At 49.5% G+C, this 6,546-nt stretch overlaps 1 protein-coding gene across 1 annotated transcript in view; it reads right to left on the bottom strand.

Moving 5' to 3' along the window:
* TDRD7 (tudor domain containing 7) overlaps positions 1-6,546 on the bottom strand; it is a 73,072-nt gene extending 66,526 nt beyond the window's left edge. Inside the window, exon 1 of the mRNA XM_037796927.1 lies at positions 6,493-6,546. The gene's annotated coding sequence lies outside the window, so the exon portion shown is untranslated. The remainder of the gene's footprint in view (positions 1-6,492) is intronic.

Below are 6,546 nucleotides of genomic sequence, written 5' to 3' on the forward strand. Positions count from 1 at the left end.
TATGGATGAGTCTCGTGAGGATTGTGCTAATGGAAGCGACCGGACACAAAGGACTGCCTACTGTATGGTCCCATTGTGACATTCTGGAAAAGGCAAACCTATAGGGGCAAAAATTAGATCGGGGGTACGGGGAGGGGACTGACCAAAAAGGAGCAGGAGGGAAATCTGAGGGATGATACAAATATTCTATTCCTTGATTATAATGGTTACATGACTATACAAGTTTGCCTAAATTCAAAGAACTGTACCAAAAAAGATGACTTTTACTGAACAGAAAGTATACTTCAGTAAACCTGGAAATCGTGCCCTTTTGCACTCAATCCCCCTCAGCCCCAGCTTCTGGCAACCACTGATCTGCTTTCTGTCATCATAGATTCATTGTTCCTAGCACTTGTGCGATTCATCGCTATTACTGCACCATCCGCAGTTCATTCCGTTTCACAGGTGAGCAGTATTCCACTGTATGGATACACCACAATTTGTTCATCCATTCAGATGTTGACAAACATTTGGGTTGTTTCCAATTTGGAGGTGTGATAAATTGCTGTTCTGAACATTCATGTACAAGTCTTTGGTTAGACATAGATTTTATTTCTCTTGGGTTAATTCTGAGAAGTAGATTTTCTAAAAAATTAGTACCCGTAATTCTGGGAGGAAAGTATTATTCTCATTCTAGAGATGAGCAAAGCAAGGTCCAGAGAAGTTGAGTAACTTGGTCAAGATACGGCAGAGTGCAGGGAAGTCAGGTTTGAGTCCTGGTCAATTTGATGCCAAAGTCCACATTCTTTCCATCATGTCACCCTGACCACCGGTGCTGGAAAATCCGGAGGAATTCCCTCCAGGAGACACGGTAGGAAAGAAGGACAGTAAGCAGAGAGAGGAGGGAAACCAGGGGTAGGAAATCAACCCGGGTAGACCAAACCTGGCAGTGGGATAGTGTGGGTTCCGAGTCAGGGGGCAGCTACAGGCAGGCCCTCCAAAGACCAAACAGAAAATTCATGGCAGAGAAAGAAGACAGTGGCCCTGAAGTCCATCCTTTGAATGAGTGTGCCAGGTACAGGAAAGGGAGGGGGGCAACTTCAGGACTGCCAGATGTTAAATCTGAAGTATGGATCCTGGCTCTTAAATATCAAACTCCTGATTCCAGCAAAGATCACTCAGCTTTTATTGGACATCTACCTTCTCCAGCAGTGAACACCATAGTGGAAGCTGGCCAAGGTTTAATTTGCAAGAGGAGAAGCCACGAGGCCGACTGCTCACCTCCTAGCACAGAGACCCCCAACTTGCTCTCTTTGGCTCCTGCTTTCCCTCCGTCTGCTCTCCTTGTCCCATCAGAGCCCAAACTCAATTCTGCTGCCAAGTTACCTAGAGCTCCTCGGAGAAAACTGTGCCTTCTGCATCTCCGAGTCTGTCTATGCAGCAGGCTGTGCATACATATCAATTACACGCACATTACACGTCGTTATCATGTCAGGTGGTCTGGAGGCACTGAGGTGTGAGCAGACTTCCCAATCTGACCCAGAAGGCCTCGTGCCACACACACACACCTCCTAACTGTGGTCCCCTGAACACACGTGTTTATCATATTTAACATCCATATTTTACTATTTCTTTACATAGTGAAGTATTAACTACTAATCATCGACATATTCACTTTGGGGGTGGAGATGGGGATGGCAGAGGGGTGTGCCATGAGTGCCTCCCCTTGCGTGGGCTCCCCAAGTTTACTATCGCCACGCAGAGAGCATTGACTTTCCTGGGACAAGCCCTTCTGCTTGTCTGCTTACCTGTGAGATGCAGGTTGGCCTAGCAGTGTCCTCGACTCCCCACCATGACCCTCCAGTGCTGTCCACAATCCTGCTCCCCAGCACCTCCATGGTGCCTCCCGGCCCACCCAATGGCGTCTCTCACCAGGGTTACGGTGATGACCTCCTAGCTGGTCTCTGCTTCCACTCCGCCTTATGGTGATCTGCTCACACAGCAGTCAGAGAGATCCTCTCACATTGTGAATCCTTTCTCATCAGTTCTCTGCTAAAAGCCCACTAACAGCTTCCTGTCTTCCTTGTGAGAAATACAGTTTGCCAAAACTCAAATTACTTTCACCTCCTTCTGAATCTGAGAACAGCACCCAAGCCCTGGTGACCGTTTTGTTAGGCGAGGCCAGGAGAGATTAGGCTGGGTTCCCTGTTTGAGACTGAGGTTTCACAGGGGAAAATTCCTAAGGGTCTTCCTAGATAATGTGGGAAATCAGAATCCTAAAAAGCAGAGTAAAGCAGAGACAGGCCTGAGCACCTTTGATTTCAAAAACTGACCACAGTCAGCTTGCAAAGTCCTTGGTTGAGGAAAAAGAAACTGGCCACAGTAGACTGCATTTGACATTCTGGCCTCCCCTCCTTCCTCTCCCACTTGCTTTTCCTTCCTTTCCTTGTCTCTCTTTCTGAACGGCAAGCATTCAAGTAGAGTTGAATGTGTCCAGCACAAGACTGCCACTCAGTAGGTACTTAATAAAAAAATCTTCCTAGAAGCAGGGTGTAGATCGGAAATGACCTATGAATATTTGCATTAAACAGCTACATGTGCAATATATAAACATTAGCATATGGAGGACTTTTTAGCACAGCATTACATTTAAAGCATCAGAATTTCCCAGATTTTCTTTACTTGCTCTTATAAACTGGCAACCTTAGCAGGAAAGCTCTAGAACTCCAAGATAGTAGGCAAAACGTTGCTTTCTGCTCTGGCAAAGTGTGGGGGAGCAGAGTCTCTGCAGGACCCGCATGCCCAGCGCTCAGGACCATGCGGCTCAGGAAAGCAGCACCGGATGGTGCCCACTCGGGAAGGGGAGCTGTGCCAACCATGCCAGTGGGCACCTGACCTCCATCTCCTCCGCACGCTTCAGCCTAAAACAAGGAAACCAAGGCCTGGGGGGATGGTTGTGGGGTTCACATATTTTTGGCTGCCAAGCTGGAGCTTCCTTTTAGACGGCTGCTGCTCTCCTGTAAGGCTGGCTTCTAAGGTCAATCATGACTCGGGGAAAGGTGACAGCAATGCTAGCCGGTTCAGCCTCAGCCCTCACGGCCGCCTGGGAAAGGGCTATGCCACCTTCGGATTCAAGGGTGTGGCACCCAGATCCAAAAGAACTGCCAACTCTTGCAAAGAAATCGATGGTGGACTCTGACATCTCCGTTGATCCTTTCATTCTGTCCCTTTTCACTTTGCTACACAATTAATTTTGAGTACCCGAAGATCTAACATATGAGAAGTAGGGAGAGGGAGTCAGGGAAAGAAATGATGGCCTTTAGGGAAGCAAGATTTCAACAACTTTAAATGGCCTAGAATACATAATGCAATGAAAGCTGTCATTTTTTAAAATTTGCAACGTTTCTCTTGAATGCCTCTGAAACTGGGGTACGCTGAAAGTCTTACTGTGAAGAACCTGGCTCTGGCAGAGCCTAGGTAATGCCTTCCACCACCTGGCCTTCTCCAACTCAGTCACCGACACGTTATCTGCCTACTCATGCTTGCATTTAGAGACTTCTAGTACCCAAAGACCTTTAGACAAGCTTGTCTGGCTCTCATCTGTGCTTTCTCATCAATAAGTTTCTCTTTGCCCAACTATTTCCAACTCTACTATTAGGCTCATGTTCCTCCTTGCATTTTTTGTGTCAGGAATTTGAACTAGTGAGTGGCACAAAATTATAAATTAAATCCAAAGAATTAATAGAGTAAACTGAAATTGCTAAGTAGTTTCTCTTACCTTCTTTAGTCTGCTGGTCAATTTTGGGTATTTGAGTAGCTAACTCCTTAGGGCATGTACTTGTGGTAAGGAGCGCTTCTCCTTGAAGACACTATTTTAACCACAAGTCAGGCCCTTATGGTTATAGAATGTCTGTCCTCAAAGATTTTGGACAACATCTCATCTAACCCAAATCAACAAACTGAGCCTCAGAGAGGAAAGGCTTTTGTCCAAGATCCTTCCAGGGTCATGTCTCATCTTGCAACAGTTTCTTCCAGGGTGATGTCTCACCTTGCAACAGTTTCTTCCAGGGTGATGTCTCACCTTGCAACAGTTTAACAGGCTAGCTTTTCTTTCCAATTATAGTCTACTTGTTACCACCTGACTTAATCCTTCAGGGAAAGGTTTTGTAAAGGAAAGACAGTAAATTAATGCACACAGGTGGCGGTATACTTCCTTCCTTCCGGTACCTTTCGGGAGAGTTTCCTTTTTAGTCTTAATGATTGCAAGCTCCAAATTATCCATGCACTGCTAACTACACACACATAGATGTATAAGTAAGGGCTTTCCATAAAGCGACTTTCTGGGGAACCTCGAGATGATAAAGTGGCTCAGTGTGGAGTTTGGGTCTTAACCACAGATCTGCTATTTATCATCTGCAGCCCTTTGAACAAGTCACCTTGGGTCTCTTTTCATGTGGAATATGGGGAGGCTGGGCAGGATCCACGAATCTCAACTTTCCCTGGAATCCTTCAAGGCAGAAATGGGGTCCAAGGACCTAATGGAAACCATGGGCTTGCTGACTCCTGACAAAGCTGCACAAGTCAAAATATCAATTTACTTGGGGGTTACACCGGACATCTCATGTTGATCAGAAGCTCTAGCTGGCATATGTACATGTCTTCAACTAAAACCAGCAAAGTAAATCAATTACTTTGAATTAGTTTGTTTGAGGGCAACATTTTTGTAAACAAACAAACAAAAAACTTGGTCCACAGGGAAACAAGGATGAAGGGAGCATTCAGAAACGTGGAGGGGGGGTGGGCAGAAGGAGGAGAAAGGTCTGGCGCAAAGAAAGAAAAACCAATTCATGTAAACAGAAAAGGAACTCCTGTCTTGTGTTTACCTGCTGACCCTGAAACTGCCCAGATGCAAAGCACACACTCTACGTCAAATCCCAGTTCTTTGAAATAGCAGCTTGACTGAAGACAGGGCAGGCACTTAGAGGTGGATTATAAAGGACTTTTCCTTTACATTCCTGTTAACTGCCCGGCTAGATACACTGCAGGGAGAACTTAAAGAGTGGTCCTTCCAGGAGTTGAAATCTTTTGGTGCAAAACACAATAATTCATTAAGCCAAGTTCAACCGGCACCCTTAAAAGGGCATTAGCAGCGATTATATTTCACTTCCAACCTACAGGGACTGAAATCAGAAGACACTACCAACCTCTGCCTCAAGGTCTCACTGTGTTTAACCAGCAAAGAGGGGGCTGTCTACCACCAAAGGGTTCTTAAGTGAGGTTCAGGAGATGGGGGTTCTAATCCGGCCGTCCCCACGAGCAATTCCCTGCACCCAGCCCAGTATTTCGCATGTAACTGTTGCTCCGTGAATTTCAGTTGCATGAACCTGCAAACACCTCTAGCGTGAGGCAGTTCATATCACAGAGAGAACTTAGAGATGTGTCCCTACCCTCAGAAAGTAGAAATTCAATTATGTAAAACGTGGGAAGTCTGGAAGGACAAGAACTGACATTTCTTCATTATCAGGAGGAGTCAAAGGAATTTCGTAGTTCCTCACGAAAGCCTTGCCAAGTATGTTACCTGTTTCCACCTGATATATAAGCAAAACAGATTCCAGCTCGGGTCTGCAACAGTGAGCAGCCCTGGGGCACCAAGGCAGCCTAGGATGAGGGCTGGGAACGTGGGTCTAAGTTTCACCTCGGCCACTAAGTTACTGCGTCCTCAGGCAAAACCACTTCCCCTGGATGCAGTTCTCCTACCTGCACGGGGGAAGGGGAGGAGCTAGATCAGTGGGGAAGGGGTTTGTTTGTTTGTTTGCTTTGGGTGGGGTGGGGTGGGGTGGGGTGGGGTGGCGGGGGCGGTTATCAGGATCCGTTTGGACCAAGGCTTTTTCTACTCAACATATTTCCCTTCTCGGCTCTTCGAAAACCATCCGGGGGCAGTACTCTGGGTTATTCGTGGCAATGTCCTACCCCTCAAGTTGACGGGAGCGGACAGGCTGTGACGGCTCCGAGCCCCTCCCAGCACGTCGGGGGCCCCTGGGGAAGCCGAGAGACGCCTCACTGAGGGCTGCCGGCTCCCCCGGCTCGGCGCCTCCTGCCGCCAGGCGCTCACGGTCTGGGAGCGAAGGGCAGCCCCCGTGTCCCGCACTTCCCCAGCGGCCTGCACCAGGCCGGGCTGCGGGCGCAGACGCGCGCCCTGGAGGAACCTGACGCTCGGGGGGGATCACAGCGTCCCAACGGCGCGGCCGGGGGATCCCCTGTGCGTGCGGGCGGGCGGCCGGGAACCACCTCCCGCTCAGCGCCCCTCCCCGCCCGCGCCCCCACGGCTGCACCGACGCCCCGGAGGGGGCCCGCCAGAGACTCCAAACACGCCGCCCTGGCACCCCAACCCCTCCGGCGCGCCGCCCGGGTCCGGGGGTCGGGATCCGGCAGCCCCGCGGCTGCAGCCGGCGAGGCCCTGAGCCCCCGGCGCCCGCCCGGACCCGCACCTGTCGCGCCCCGCTCTGCGCTCACCTCGTCCCGGGCGCCGCCGGCCCGTCCCCGCGCCGCTGGGCCCAGCTCCCGCCG

This window comes from Choloepus didactylus, chromosome 10, assembly GCF_015220235.1.
Source record: "Choloepus didactylus isolate mChoDid1 chromosome 10, mChoDid1.pri, whole genome shotgun sequence".
Classification (NCBI taxonomy): Eukaryota; Metazoa; Chordata; class Mammalia; order Pilosa; family Megalonychidae; genus Choloepus; species Choloepus didactylus.